Here is a 16,962-nt window from a genome sequence, read left to right on the forward strand (position 1 = left end):
GTACTGCTGTGGATACTGCTGGCTGGTACTGCTGTGGGTACTGCTGTGGATACTGCTTTGTGTACTGCTGTGGATACTGCTGGCGGGTACTGCTGTGCTGGCGGGTACTGCTGTGGATACTGCTGGCGAGTACTGCTGTGGATACTGCTGGCGAGTACTGCTGTGGATACTGTTGGCGGGAAATACTGGCTGGAGACAGGAGTGTGAGGAGCAGCGCTGCCCTGGAGGAAGCATGGTGCAGAGTCGGTGCTTCCCCTCTCGGTCAGTCCTGACAGTCTGTGTCACAGGCGTGTTATCAAATGCACTCTGCCTGTGTCTTAGACTTTGAAGACGGAACCTGGAACTATAGAGGAAGCATCGGCTCCATTCTGACAGCTCAGCTGTCAGCCATGATATCGCAGGGGCCGAATGTGGCCCCGGGCGGCCCCCCCACCCGTATTGTAGAAAAAAAAGGAAATAAGAAGTCCCAATCCCAAAGCTCCTAGGTGACAACGGCCCCAGGGCAGACGGCCTACCGGCAATTTTTCGCTATTCCGGTAGGCCAGTCCGCCTCTGCAACCTGCATAAAAACTCACTGAAGCACGCATGAAAACTGATGTAAACTCATGTCTCTGCAATGATAAAATATGAGGACTATGGGACTTTTAGGGTGCTCAAAAGCAAAAGCAGAGAAAACAGCAAAAATGTATGTTAAACATGTACAAATGTATTCATTACAAAATTGTAAAAACATCAAATAAATACACTTATTTAGTGTGTATTTACTACGCTTTGGTTTCAAACCGGTTTCGCCTTATCGGCTTCTTCAGAGAAAACGTAGATTAATCTAACTGATAAACAGATACAAAATATAAGTACTGAACAATAATATGTGCATAGATACACGTTTACAACATTTTCAAATTGAATAAGTGTTTTTATTCGATCATTTTACATTTTTGTAATAAATAAATTTGTACATGTTTAATACACATTGGTATTTTTTTATTTTTATTTTTCTGTTTTTTTTTTTCTGTTTTCTCTTTTCTCTGCTATTGCTTTTGAGCACCCTAAAAGTCCCATAGTCCTTATATTTTATCATTTCATGTTTAATGGGGATGTTGGTGCTCTAACTATGTGTATCTGGTCCCATCCATGAAAACCCTTGAACTCATGTCTCTGCAAATGAAATCTGCAAGGTTGTCCCATAAATTTTCATGCATGTATGGTGTGAAAGAGCCCTAATACTGCACTAAATGGTGTGCAAAATTGAAGACCCCTGACTGCTGCCAGAAGAAGGACCCCTAACATCTTCCAACTAACCCTTGAATGAAAGATGCAAAAAAAAAAATATATATATATATATATATATATATATATATATATATATATATATATATATATACATATATACTGTGTATATATATATATATATATATATATATATATATATATACACAGTATCTCACAAAAGTGAGTACACCCCTCACATTTTGTAAATATTTTATTATATCTTTTCATGTGACAACACTGAAGGAATGGCACTACAATGCAAAGTAGTGAGTGTACAGCTTGTATAACAGTGTAAATTTGCTGTCCCCTCAAAATAACTCAACACAAAGCTATTAATGTCTAAACCGCTGGCAAAAAAAGTGAGTACACCTCTAAGTGAAAATGTCCAAAGTGGGCCCAATTAGCCATTTTCCATCCCCGGTGTCATGTGACTCCTAAGTGTTCCAAGGTCTCAGGTGTGAATGGGGGACAGGTGTGTTAAATTTGGTGTTATCGCTCTCACTATCTCATACTGGTCACTGGAGGTTCAACGTGGCACCTCATGGCAAAGAACTCTCTGAGGATCTGAAAAAAAGAATTGTTGCTCTACATAAAGATGGCTTAGGCTATAAGAAGATTGTCAAGACCCTAAAACTGAGCTGCAGTACGGTTGCCAAGATCATACAGCGGTTTAACAGAACAGGGCTCGCCATGGTCGACCAAAGAGGTTGAGTGCACGTGCTCAGCGTCATATTCAGAGGTTTTCTTTGGGAAATAGACGTGTGAGTGCTGCAGGCATTGCTGCAGAGGTTGAAGGGGTTGGGGGTCAGCCTGTCAGTGCCCAGACCATACGCCGAACACTGCAAGAAATTGGTCTGCACGTCTGTCGTCCCTGAAGGAAGCCTCTTCTAAAGATGATACACAAGAAAGCCCGCAAACAGTTTGCTGAAGACAAGCAGACTAAGGACATGGATTACTGGAACCATGTCCTGTGGTCCGATGAGACCAAGATAAACCTATTTGGTTGTAGCACCCTCCTAGGTGGGTGCTAGTGAGAAACTATAGTTTTAGCCCTATCTGCTTACTAGAAGAGCTGCAGGTAAATCTATTGTGTTCTTTGTCTACCAGAGAGCAGGATCTGTTAGTGAGGTCTGCTCATTGAGCTCAGAGTGCAACTCATTCTGTGTAGAGTGTGTTTCACACTGGTCCAATAGGGAGGCATGTTGGACAATGGGAGGAACAACAATACATAAAATCGTTTCAAGAGGTCCAAAAAAACCATTCAACCCAGATAAGCGGGGAGTGGTACTTCCTCATAATATATGCACCATATGGTCAATTATAGACTGGGGAGCCTTAGCAACTATGCAAATTGTGGCAAGCAAAAAAACAAGGGATCCACATGTATGTAACCCTTGTGAAGAAGTTCCAAAAAAGGCTCAACACTGGAATAAATGCAAAAAAATTCTTTTTTGAAGAAACATGACTGGCGAACAATGTCCAGTCGCTAAAATCTACAGCAGACCAAGAAAAAACCTGTTACACTTGTAGCAAAGTTTCCAGACCTATGGCCTGATGTGGGTCTGCCATTAGTACCGGTAATCTCTCCAGCCCATGTGAGCTGCCATCCTGGGTGTGACAACTGAAGCAGCGACAACTCCGGCATCTTTGTTTGTGGTTTTTATTGGAATAAAGGGGATGGGAGAAGGGAATGAGTGTGATACTCCTTGAGGCTTAAACTAATTACAATTGGGACTTTACTACTGAAATGACTGTTGGCGCTTCCATGATGCCAGCCGACGCCAGCCAACGCTCACTGACACTGAGAACACTCTGTAGAAGAAAAGAAGTGCTGAATCCTCGACTTATAGTCCAGAAGACCCAAGATTGAGAACTGTAGAACTCCGGACACTGTTGTACTGTGAAAGTCACTGAATACTTTCCCCTGCCTGGCACAGCTTGAGGTAGTATGTAGTAGAACTCTGTCACTGTAACTGGCACGCTCTGTACTATTTAGGGCCCAAACTGCAGGTGCCCCCCCTTGACCTTGAACTCTTCAGGATCCACTGACTATGTACCCCCTCTGTAGCTTCAGGGTCCTCAACCTAGGTACCCCCTCTGTAGCTTCAGGGTCCTCAACATAGGTACCCCCTTTAGAGCTAGCTGACACTGGATCCCAGAACCTGTCATGGTCTTACCTTCTTGCTGTTCTCCTTCGTTTGACATGTGCTGGCGGCCATCTTGGTTTCTGGGTTTCTTGTAGCCTCCTACCCTGCGGCTCCTCCTTCCCACTGGGAGGAGCTGGATGCCTAGCTCATATATATAGGAGGTCTGTGGCTTCAGTTCCTTGCTTGGTCCTCCTGTGTTCACATGCTTCTAAGACTGCTGCTGCTTCTGGTTCCTGATCCTGGCTTCGTCTGACTACCCTGCTGGTTCCTGATCCTGGCTTCGTCTGACTACCCTGCTGGTTCCTGATCCTGGCTTCGTCTGACTACCCTGCTGGTTCCTGACCTCTGGCTTCGCAAGGACTCTGCTTCGGTTTCGCCATCCGTTTGGACTTTTGCTTTACTGCTTGATTTTCAATAAAGCCTTCTTATTTTCACTTATCTGTTGTTGTACGTCTGGTTCATGGTTCCGTGACATTAGGACCAAGCCATGAATTTTGACGGTACAGGGCCATCCTCGCTACCCACGCTGGTTGCCAGACTTGATCAGCAAGATCACCTGTTGGGTCAGTTCGCCGTGGCGTTGCAAATCCTGCTTGAACGCACGGCTCATTTCGCTCCCGTTGCCGATGGGTCGGTTGTCGCTCCTGGGTCCGCTCCTACTGCCGCTCCGATTGTTGCGCCAGAGTCTACCCCGACACCTGTTGTTGCGCCTGCAGTGTTTCGGGGTATGACCGGTTCTGCCCCCCTTCCACAGCGCTTTGGGGGAGAGCCAACTCAGCGCCGAGGTTTCCTTAACCAGGTGGGCATTTATTTCGAGTTGCTGCCACATGCCTTTCCTACTGAGAGATCAAAGGTGGGCTTCTTAATTTCGTTGCTCTCGGACAAGGCCTTGGCCTGGGCCAGCCCTTTATGGGAGAAAAACAGTCCGGTGGTTGCCGAGTTTTCCGGTTTTGTTGCTTCTCTTCGGAGGGTATTCGATGTGCCGGCTCGTGCTGCCTCTGCTGCGAAGCTCCTTATGTCCATCAGACAGGGTTCACGATCCGTAGCTGAATACGCCATTGAGTTTCGTACCCTGGCAGCAGAGGTGGGCTGGAATAATGAGGCTCTGGTCGCTGCTTTCTCTCATGGTCTCTCGGATGCCTTGAAGGATGAGGTTGCAGCTAAGGACCTACCAGTGGAGCTCGAGTCTCTTATTTCTTTCCTGATTTTGATTGACACCAGACTCAGGGAGAGACCTTCCTTTAAGGAGAGTCTGCGGAGGCCTCCTAACAGATTGGCGCCTACCTTTGCTGTCCCACCCGTGCCTCCCTCTCCTCCCACGCCTCCTGGGGATGACTTGGCTGGGGGTGAACCCATGCAGCTGGGGTTTGCTCGCCTGTCCGAGGGGGAGAGGGTACTCCGGAGACGCGAGGGCCGATGCATGTACTGTGGTCTCGGTGGGCATTTTCGGTTGGCATGTCCGAACCGTCCGGGAAACGCTCGCACCTGAGATCCTGTCGGGGGCAGATCTTGGGTGGAGTCTCCTCGTCCCCGGGTTTCCCGTGTTGACAAACCACTGATCACTGTTGTCCTCTCCTGGGTCGGGGGCTCGGTGACGACCCAGGCGTTGGTGGACTCTGGTGCTGGTGGTTTGTTCATTGATAGTGTGTTCGCTGCCGCCAATTCCATTCCTCTGCAGGCTCGAGATTCTCCACTGGCTCTTGAGGCGATAGACGGCAGACCCCTTCTGCCGCCACACGTGACTCATGAGACCCTTCCAGTGGGGATAGCCATTGGTGCCGTTCACAGAGAGTCGGTCTGCTTCCAGGTTATTTCGTCTCCACACTACTCGGTGGTCTTGGGGTACCCCTGGCTCCAGAAGCATAATCCGACTTTCGATTGGAGATCGGCCGAGATCCTCTCGTGGTCACCGCAGTGTGGGGCTAGTTGCATCCATGGGCCTGTCAAGTTGCTGTGTACTTCCTCGGACTCTCTGTTGCCTCCTGAATACGAGGAGTACCGGGATGTATTCGATAAGGTGCGCGCGGTTGCCCTACCTCCGCACCGCCCATACGATTGTGCCATCGAGTTACAACCTGGTGCCGTTCCTCCTCGTGGCAAAGTCTATCCACTGTCGGTAGCGGAGAATGAGGCCATGGAGGAGTACGTGAAGGAGGCGCTTTCACGCGGACACATTCGCAAATCCTCGTCCCCGGCAGGGGCTGGATTTTTCTTTGTGAAAAAGAAGGGCGGTGAGTTGAGGCCGTGCATCGATTTACAGGGGTCTTAATCGCATCACGATCAAGAACGCTTACCCGATACCCTTGATTTCCGAGCTGTTCGATCGCCTTAAAGGGGCCACGGTCTTTACCAAACTCGACCTGAGGGCGGCATATAACCTCGTAAGGATCAAGGCGGGCGATGAGTGGAAGACCGCGTTTAACACCAGGACCGGTCATTATGAATCCTTGGTTATGCCCTTTGGGTTGTGCAATGCGCCCGCAGTCTTTCAGGAATTCATCAACGATGTTTTCCGTGACCTGTTGCAGCAGTGTGTGGTGGTCTATTTGGATGACATCTTGGTATATTCTGAATCCATGGAGACCCACATTCTGGGTGTCAGACGAGTGTTGCAACGGTTACGAGAGAACAAGCTGTTCGGTAAGCTTGAGAAATGCGAATTTCACCGATCCCAGGTAACCTTCTTAGGTTACATAATCTCCGCTGAGGGGTTCTCCATGGATCCTGAGAAGGTTTCGGCTGTCTTACAGTGGCCCCAGCCCAGTGGTCTTCGCTCCCTGCAGCGCTTTTTGGGCCTCGCCAATTATTATCGGAAGTTCATCAGGGACTTTTCCATGCTAGCCAAGCCTCTCACGGATCTGACCAGGAAGGGCAGTAATTCCCAGGTCTGGCCGCTCGAGGCCATCCGAGCTTTTGAGGCTCTAAAGTCCGCCTTTGTGTCGGCTCCGATTCTGTCGCATCCCAACCCTGGGTTGCCCTTTGTCCTCGAGGTGGACGCGTCTGAGACGGGAGTAGGCGCCCTTCTGTCTCAGCGTAGAACACCAGAGGGTCCTCTGCTTCCTTGTGGGTTTTACTCCCGGAAACTGTCCTCCGCGGAGTGCAACTATCAGATTGGTGACAGGGAGTTATTGGCCATCGTGCAGGCCCTTAAAGAATGGAGGCACTTGCTCGAGGGTTCGGTGGTTCCGGTCCTCATCCTGACGGACCACAAGAATCTGACCTACCTTTCTGAGGCCAAGAGATTGACACCACGTCAGGCCAGATGGGCTCTGTTCTTGTCACGTTTTAATTACGTGGTCTCCTACCTACCCGGTTCCAAGAACATCAGGGCGGATGCCTTATCACGGCAGTACTCCAACCTGTCCAGGGAGGAGTCGATTCCGACTTCGGTCATACCTCCGAATCAGATCCTGGCCGCCATTCGCACCAGCCTGACCTCTCCCCTGGGTGAGCAGATTTTGGCGGCTCAATCTGTTGCTCCCTCTGGGAGACCCAACGGCAGATGTTTTGTGCCTGAGGAGTTGCGCACTCGGTTGTTGCGAACCTACCATAACTCCAAGACCGCGGGGCATCCTGGAAAGAATCAGCTGTCCTGGGCTGTTTCACGTCTGTTCTGGTGGCCTTCCCTACGTTCCGACATCGCCGCATATGTAGCGGCATGCTCCGTTTGTGCCCAGAGTAAGTCCCCTCGGCACCTTCCGTTGGGCCTTCTGCAACCCATAGCCACCGGGGAGCGCCCATGGTCACACCTGGGGATGGATTTCATTGTGGACCTCCCTGCATCCCGAGGCCATACGGTCATTCTCATGATTGTGGATCGGTTTTCCAAAATGTGCCACTGTGTTCCTCTCAAGAGGTTACCCTCTGCACAGGAGTTGGCCACGATTTTTGCCAGGGAGGTCTTCCGGTTGCACGGTTTGCCCAAGGAGATTGTGTCGGATCGGGGAAGTCAGTTTGTGTCCAGGTTCTGGCGCGCCTTTTGCTCCCAGTTGGGGATTCATCTCTCCTTCTCCTCGGCCTACCACCCTCAGTCCAATGGGGCCGCAGAACGATCCAATCAGGCCTTGGAGCAATTCCTTCGTTGCTATGTCTCCGATCACCAAGACAATTGGGTTGACCTCCTGCCTTGGGCTGAGTTTGCCAGGAACTCGGCGGTGAACTCTTCCTCTGGGACGTCTCCCTTCATGGCCAATTATGGGTTCCAACCTGCCGTGTTACCGGAGGTATTCTCTCCCCAGGATATTCCAGCTGTGGAGGATCACCTTTCCGTCCTACGTGCTTCTTGGTTACAGATCCAGAAGTCCCTTGAGGTCTCTGCGCAGCGCCAGAGACTCCAGGCTGATCGCAGACGAGCGCCTGCTCCTTCCTACCAGGTCGGAGACCGTGTATGGTTGTCCACCCGCAACATCAACCTTCGAGTGCCCACTCCCAAGCTGGCGCCTCGCTTTGTTGGTCCCTTCCGAGTGCTTCGCAGGGTAAACCCGGTAGCCTATGCCCTTGCGCTTCCTCCTGGCATGCGGATCTCCAACGTGTTTCATGTCTCCCTGTTGAAGCCACTGGTGTGTAATCGTTTCACTTCCTCGGTTCCTCGGCCTCGTCCGGTCCAAGTGGGCAATCGTGAGGAGTATGAGGTGAGCAATATCCTGGACTCACGCCTGGCCCGCGGTCGGGTGCAGTTTTTGGTTCATTGGCGTGGTTATGGTCCAGAGGAGCGTTCCTGGGTTCCCTCCGCAGATGTCCATGCTCCTGCCTTGCTCCGAGCCTTCCACGCACGCTTCCCTCAGAAACCGTTCTTTACTCCGCGGAGGAGGGGCCCTTGAGGGGGAGGTACTGTCATGGTCTTACCTTCTTGCTGTTCTCCTTTGTTTGACATGTGCTGGCGGCCATCTTGGTTTCTGGGTTTCTTGTAGCCTCCTACCCTGCGGCTCCTCCTTCCCACTGGGAGGAGCTGGATGCCTAGCTCATATATATAGGAGGTCTGTGGCTTCAGTTCCTTGCTTGGTCCTCCTGTGTTCACATGCTTCTAAGACTGCTGCTGCTTCTGGTTCCTGATCCTGGCTTCGTCTGACTACCCTGCTGGTTCCTGATCCTGGCTTCGTCTGACTACCCTGCTGGTTCCTGATCCTGGCTTCGTCTGACTACCCTGCTGGTTCCTGACCTCTGGCTTCGCAAGGACTCTGCTTCGGTTTCGCCATCCGTTTGGACTTTTGCTTTACTGCTTGATTTTCAATAAAGCCTTCTTATTTTCACTTATCTGTTGTTGTACGTCTGGTTCATGGTTCCGTGACAGAACCTCTTCCGGAGTGGTCCCCTCTAACTTCAGGCAGACCCCCAGGGGCAATCCTCAGTACTCACAACCTGTGTAGGCTTTCCTGGGACTGGACCCCTCTCTCTCTCTCCGCAGGCTCTCGGCACACCGGATCCCCTCAGCTCAACTCAGCACTCTCTGGACACTCAGACGACACCCTGGGACATCCACCTTCCTCAGACAGGAAGTCCCTTCCTGGGACTCTGCTCCCTCCAAAGACACCGTGCCACGCACTTCCCATCAAACTTATACCCACTCCCAGAATCCTTTGCAGCATAATCTGCCTTCTGGGGTTACAAGCTGGGATGTGTCCCCTGATTGGGCTTCCCACACTGCCCTATGAGAATCCTCTCACAGGAGCCAGTGGGGATACTTCTCTCCTCAGCAGGCACATCTGGAAGCCATGACACCCTAGCTCAATAAATCACAGCCCTGCTGTTAGGCAGACAAGGCCCACTATAGTTTTACCTAGCACCTACCTGTAGGGTGCTACACCCACCCCACACCAAAATGAGTCAGGTCCCTCTGACTCTGAGGCAGCCGTCTCCTATCAAAAATCTGCCAAAAATCAGGAGTATCCCACAAACCTGGAAAGGGGGAAAAGGGAAAAACAAATTCACCAGGGGGACCCCACAAAAAAATGTAAAGAACTGCAAAGAGACAACCCCCACCGCGCTGGCAGCACCACCCAGTCGCAAATGCACAAAGCACCAGGCGATCTTCAGCAGAGAGGAAGAGAATCACACCAGACTCACCACCCAGCAGAAACAGGCGCCTGCAGCCACCAGGATAATCTGCACTACACGTGAGGTGATCAGGAAGTGAAAGGATTCAGGAGTCAGCACCAGGGGATGAGGAGGGACTCCCATCGCTGAAATCGCCGCCCACAGGGCCCCACTGTCATGGCCGCTGCTACTTTCAATAGCAGACCACCACAAAATGGCAGCTGGACTACACAAACATAGCCGCCATGCATAGGAACAAACAGGCTACAGCAAAATTGCGGCCCCGCGCAGCACCACGAGGCTTCCAGGGATCCAGAAAGGATCCCATGGCCTCAAGCACAGGCCCAGGCAGGATGGGGGGCCCTGGCAGGAGCCCCCACAAAGTAACAACCCCCCCCCGCACAGCCGATCATCTGGTCACCGGCGGTGCACCCCCCCTGACCCCCATTGCCAGCATAGTGCTCTGCCCCCACCCCAGGAGGTGGACCAGACCACCCACACAGCCCCAGCATATGTGGGGGGGTTAGGATGAGGAACAGATTAAAGGGGGGTGCCTGACAGGAAGGAGGGGAACCCAGGGGTCCAACCGACCAAAGGAGGCCCAAAACCCTCCAAGGGGAGAGAGGGGAAAGCTGTTCACCATACCAGGAACCAGGTGAGCACCGCTCCGGACAGAACCCCTTGCCATCAAAATGGGGGGCTGTCGGCCAAGAGGAACACTGCGACTTGGGCCGAGACCCTGAGCTGAGGTCTGCGTTCACTAACTGGCCAGACTGGGATGATCCCTGGATCTAGATTATCCAACCTGTCACCCAGTCTGGCAGTTGATTGTAGATCTCACAGGAACAAACCAGGAGAAAAAATTTCTATCTAAAAAGAAAGAAATTTGCCAGGACCAGAGATGCCAGCAAAGAGCTAGGTCCTTACTCCTGACTAGGCAGAGTGCCTATAGCAGAGAGAAGAAGTATACCCCCTGGGACTGCCCACAGGCGTAGCCAGATTCTTTTTTTGCCTAGTGTCCTACTCCTGTAGGGGAAAGTATAACCCAATGGTTATAAAGATCAGGAGCTGTGTCAATTAATGAATGAAAGAGAAAAATCAACTTTACCTATAAATGTTAGTAGCCAGTTATATTATGTGTATCTAGGAAAGAATCCAGGCCTTTTTAAAAAAAACAATATACATTGCTAGCGTAAACCAGCTCTTGAGGGAGTCTATTCCACATTTTCACAGCTCTTGCTGTGAAGAAGCCTTTCCATATTTGGAGATTAAATCTCCTTTCCTACAGATGTAAAGAGTGCCCCATTGTCCCCTGTGATAACCTTAAAGTGAATAACTCAACACCAAGTTCACCATATGGACCACTTATGTATTTGTACATGTTGATCATATCCCCCCTTAATCTCCTCTTCCCAAGAGGAAATAAATTCAGTTCCTCTAATCTTTCCTCATAGCTGAGCTCCTCCATGCCTCCTATCAGTTTGGTTGCCCTTCTCTGCACTTTCTCCAGTTCCCCCGAAATACTTTTTGTAAACTGGTGCCCAAAACTGAACTGCATATTCCAGATGAGGTCTTATAAATTATTTGTACAAGGGCAAAATGATATCTCTCTCTCTCTCTGCAGTCCACACCTTGCTTATAAAAGAAAGGATTTTGCTTGCTTTTACCACTGCTGGGCATTGCATGCTTTCATTAGGCTTCTAATCTACCAGAACCCCCAGATCCTTCTCCACCACTGATTCCCCCCAGTTGTACTCCCCTAGCATGTATGATGCATGCATATTCTTAGCCCCCAAGTGCATAACTTTACATTTATCAATATTAAACCTCATTTGCCACATAGTCACCCAATTAAACAGTGCATTGAGGTCGGCGTGTAAATTGGAGACATCCTGTAAGGATGATATTCTACTGCATAGCTTGGTGTCATCTGCAAAGACTGAAATGGTACTTTTAATCCCAGACCCAATCATTTATAAATATATTAAAAAGTAAGGGTCCCAACACTGAACCTTGTGGTACACCACTGATAACCTTAGACCATTCAGAGTAAGAATCATTAACCACTACTCTCTGAATTCTGTCTCTTAGCCAGTTTTCAATATGTTTACAAACTGATTTTCCTATGCCTGTAGACTTTACCTTACACATTAGCCGTGTGGGGAACTGTGTCAAACACTTTTGCAAAATCCAAGTAGACTACGTCCATAGCCACCCCTCTGTCCAAGGTTTTACTTACCTCCTCATAAAAAGAAATCAGATTTGTTTGACAGCTTCTGTCTTTCATGAATCCATGCTGTCTGTTGCTTGTCTGTTATTTGTTTTAAGGAAGAACTCATCTATGTGGTCTTTTAATAAACTCTCCAGTATCTTCCCAACTAGAGAAGGTCTATAGTTACTTGGTAATGATTTTGATTCCTTTTTATATATAGGCACCACATTGGCCTTACGCCAATCCAGTGGTACTATTCCAGTCCTTAAACAGTCCCTAAAAATTAGAAACAATGGCTTTAAAATTATAGAGCTCAATTATTTTAGGACGCTTCCAGGACTCCTTGCTCTTCTTTGTCCTGAAGATAGTTCCTAATGACATTAGCTGCATGCTTGGGGTCAACGTAGATCCTGATCAAATCCCCAACTCCATTTGAAGAAATGCAGCCCAAACATGCAAGGAACCTCCACTGTGCTTCACTGTTGCCTGCAGACACTCATTATTGTACCGCTCTCCAGCCCTTCTTCAACAAACCACCTCCTGGTACAGCCAAATATTTTACCTTTTGACTCATCAGTCCAGAGCACCTGCTGCCATTTTTCTTCACCGCGGTTCCTCTGTTTTTGTGCATAGTGGAGTTACTCAGCCTTGCTTTTTGGTTGCAGTTCTTCCATGAAGACCACTTCTGGCCAGAAGTCTCTGAACAGTAGATAGGTGTACCTTGGTCCCACTGGTTTCTATCAGTTCTGTGCCTATGGCAATCCTGGACTTCTTCCAATGTCAAAGGGAAGTAAGCATGATTTGTCTTTTATCTGCTGCAATAACTGCTGCTGCTGACCACTGCATCTATGGTCCTCAAAGTTGCCCATTTCCTTGTTCAAAAGAGCTTGAACAGCCCATCTTGAAACCCCAGTCTGCTTTGAAATCTTTGCCTGGGAGCAGGGCCAGCCTTTGGGGTGTGCGAGCTGCGTGGCCGCACAGGGCGACATGGGCAACAGGGGCACCTTGCGGCCATCACAGCTCGCAGATGATCAGGCCACACAGCGGGAGGTAAGCGGCGACCGCGGCCTGGACAGGGCTAACACAGGCCGCGGCCGCCGCTTACTTCCTGCTTTGCGGCTGTGCCTTAGTCTCCTACCTGCAGGGCTGAGCTGTGTATCTCACACAGCTCAGCCTCTGATCCGTGCTAACAGATCCCTCCTCTCCTCCTCTCTGCAGGGACGCCAGAGGAGAGATCGTCAGCTCCTCCTCCTCCCACCCCTTCTCCTCCTCCTCCCGCCCCGCCCACTTTCCCCAGGGATGTGTGGGTGGGAAATTTAAAGAAAAAAAGAAAAGCTGCAGACAGCGTGTGCCTCCCCTCTGATGTAAGGGGGGGGGCTCTGTGTGTGGGGGTCTCCGATGTTAGGGGGGCTCTGTGTGGGGCTCTCTGATTTAAGGGGGGCTCTGTGGGGGTCTCTAATGTAAGGGGGTCTCTGGTGTAAGGGGGGGGCTCTGTGTGGGGGGTCTCTGATGTGGGGGTCTCTGATGTAAGGGGGGTCTCTAATGTAGGGGGGCTCTGTGTGTGGGGGTCTCTGATGTAAGGGGGCTCTGTGTGTGGGGGGGTCTCTGATGTAAGGGGGGGCTCTGTGTGTGGGGGGCTCTGTGTGGGGGGGTCTCTGATGTAAGGGGGGCTCTGTGGGGGGTTCTCTGATGTAAGGGGGGCTCTGCGAGGGGGTCTCTGATGTAATGCGGGGCTCTTTGGGGGTCTCTGATGTAAGGGGGCTCTGTGGGGGTCTCTGAACAAGGGGGGCTCTGTGTTGGGGGGTCTCTGATGTAAGGGGGGCTCTGTGTGGGGGGTCTCTGATTTAAGAGGGGACTCTATGGGGGTCTCTGATGTAAGGGGGGCTCTGTAGTGGTCTCTAATGTAAGGGGGTCTCTTGTGTAAGGGGGGCTCTGTGAGGGTCTCTGATGTAAGGGGGGCTCTGTGAGGGTCTCTGATGTAAGGGGGGGCTCTGTGAGGGTCTCTTATGTAGTGATGGACGAACATCGGCCGGGCGGTTCGCGAACGCCAGCCGCAAATTTTCTCAAAAGTCCGCGAACCGCGGGTTTGCGGCGGGCCCCATTGACTTTAATGGGAGGCGAACTTTAAAAACCTTTAGGTCATATTTGCAGCCACAAAAGACGTACTAGCTGTGCACAAATAGTCCCAGCACATGGACAATGTCATAACAGAAGTATTGCAATTGAAAACGTTGCCCTAAATTTTTTTTTTTTTTTTACAGCAAAAAATATATATTTTTTTTAAATAAATCAGCCAGAACTGACAGCAGCCGGTAAATACATTTTCGAATACATATTGGGTCCATTCACACATCTGTAAAATGGGTCCGCATCAATTCCACAATTTGGCGGAACCTTTACAGACCCATTGTTTTTCATTTCCAGTCTGTAAAATTTGGCATTCACAGGATAAAGAAGTAAGTGTCGGCTATTCCAGGCCCCAAAAATTAGCCCACATGCGTTTACCTGACAGCTAAGAACATTGTATTCTGTGGCTGAAGGTACATTAGGGATTCACAGGAAACAGAAGTAAGTGTCGCCCATTCCAGGCCCCAAATATTAGCCCACATGGGTTTACCTGACAGCTAAGTACGTAGTGTTCTGTGGTTGAAGGTACATTAGGCATTCACAGGTAACAGAAGTAAGTGTCGGCCATAAAAGGCACCAAAAAATAGCCCATATGGGTTTACCTGACAGCTAAGAATGTAGTATTCTGTGGCTGAAGGTACATTAGGCATTCACAGGATACAGAAGTAAGTGTCACCCATTCCAGGCCCCAAACATTAGCCCACATGGGTTTACCTGACAGCTAAGTACGTAGTATTCTGTGGCTGAATGTACATTAGGCATTCACACAGTATACAGAAGTAAGTGGCGGCCTGTATAGGCTCCAAAAATTAGCTCACAGGGTTTGAACTGACAGCAAAGAACGTAGTATATGATGGCTAGAGGTACGGAAGGCGTTCACAGTACACAGAACCGTAAGTGTCAGCCTGTATAGGCTCCAAAAATTAGCTCACATGGTTTGAACTGACAGCAAAGAACGTAGTATATGATGGCTAGAGGTACGGTAGGCGTTCACAGTATACAGAACCGTAAGTGTCGGCCTGTATAGGCTCCAAAAATTAGCTCACATGGTTTGAACTGACAGCAAAGAACGTAGTTTTTGATGGCTAGAGGTACGGTAGGCGTTCACAGTACACAGAACCGTAAGTGTCGGCCTGTATAGGCTCCAAAAATTAGCTCACATGGTTTGAACTGACAGCAAAGAACGTAGTATATGATGGCTAGAGGTACGGTAGGCGTTCACAGTATACAGAACCGTAAGTGTCGGCCTGTATAGGCTCCAAAAATTAGCTCATATGGTTTGAACTGACAGCAAAACACTTTGTTTTTGATGGCTAGAGGTACGGTAGGCATTCACAGGATACAGAACCGTAAGTGTCGGCCTGTATAGGCTCCAAAAATTAGCTCACATGGTTTGAACTGACAGCAAAGAACGTAGTATATGATGGCTAGAGGTATGGTAGGCCTTCACAGTACACAGAACCGTAAGTGTCGGCCTGTATAGGCTCCAAAAATTAGCTCACATGGTTTGAACAGACAGCAAAGAACGTAGTATATGATGGCTAGAGGTACGGTAGGCGTTCACAGTATACAGAACCGTAAGTGTCGGCCTGTATAGGCTGCAAACATTAGCTCACATGGTTTGAACTGACAGCAAAGAACGTAGTATTTGGTGGCTGGAGGTACATTAGGCATTCACAGAAAAAATAATTGTCGGCCCTGAAAGGCCCCTAAAATTTGCCATTCAATGGACATGAAATGCCTTTTATGCCGCTGTATGTAGCGAAGCCAAGGACCAGGAATTGTTGTGGGTGGAGGAACTTCGATGAAACCTGGTCTACTGGTCACATGTGTTGAATTCCTCAGAGATCCATGCCTCATTCATTTTTATAAATGTGAGGTAGTCTACACTGTCATGAGCTAGGCGAGTGCGCTTATCGATCACGATCCCCCCTGCTGCGCTGAACGTCCTTTTGGCAAGGACACTGGACAGGGGGCAAGCCAACAGTTCCATTGCAAATTGTGCAAGCTCTGGGCAGAGGTCAAGCCTGCCCACCCAGTAGTCCAGGGGTTAATCACTCCTCAGTGCGTCCACATCGGCCGTTAACCCGATGTAGTCGGACACCTGTCGGTCTAGGTGTTCCCTCATGCTGGATCCAGAGTACAGCTGTTGATGGTATCTCATATCTGAAGTGACCAAGACATCTTCCAACCGCCCTCTTCTTGCAGGCGCTGTTGGATTGCTACCCGCAACTGTCTCTCTGTGACTGGACATTCCTCTGCTAGCGCACGGAAAAGCAGAATGCAGCATTTCCCTCAGCAAGGCCTGGAAGTGCGGCATTCTGACCGCCCTCTGTGATTGTGGTAACATTTCCGCCATTTTGTGTTTGTACCGAGGGTTTAAGTACGTTGCCACCCAGTACTGGTCCTTGGCCTTTATGCGTTTTATATGGGGGTCCCCCTTAAAACACTGCAGCATATAGGCCCCCATTCCCACTAAACTGGAAGCGGTATAGCGGGCTGCTTCCAGCTCATCATCCAGGATAATGTCGTCCTCGTTCTCCTCCCCCTCCCCCATCCACGGATAACACCAGGGATCTCAGAAAGGTTTAAAGCATGCTCTTCTTGCTCCTCCTCATCCCCCCCAGCACCATCCTCCTCCTCTGACTCCTCTTCAGACTCCTGCTGTTGTTTTGTCTCAGATCGAGTAGCACCCCCTGGGAATTCATCCAACATTGCGACTTCCTGATCTTCATGCTCCTGCTCCTGGACGGCTTGATCAATGACACGACGCAATGCACGCTCCAGAAAGAAGGCGTAAGGTATGATGTCACTTATGGCGCCTTGGCCGTCACTGACCAGTTTGGTGATCTCATCGAATGGCCGCAGAAGTCTGCATACGTCCCGCATGAGCAGCCACTGGGGAGGTGAAAAATACCCAAGCTCCCCTCAACCTGTCCTGCCGCCGAGTTCGAACAGGTAGTCATTAACTGCCTGTTTCTGCTGGAGCAGCCTATCGAGCATATGCAACGTTGAGTTCCATCACGTCGGGCACTCACAAATAAGACGCCTGAGGGGCAGGTTGTGTCGCCGCTGAATCTCAGCAAGGCGAGCCATGGCTGTGTAAGATCTTCGAAAATGGCCCGAGATTTTCCTGGCCTGCCGCAAGACGTTCTGGACCCCAGGGTATTT

The sequence above is a fragment of the Pelophylax lessonae genome, assembly GCF_965119305.1.
Source record: "Pelophylax lessonae genome assembly, chromosome: 1".
Classification (NCBI taxonomy): Eukaryota; Metazoa; Chordata; class Amphibia; order Anura; family Ranidae; genus Pelophylax; species Pelophylax lessonae.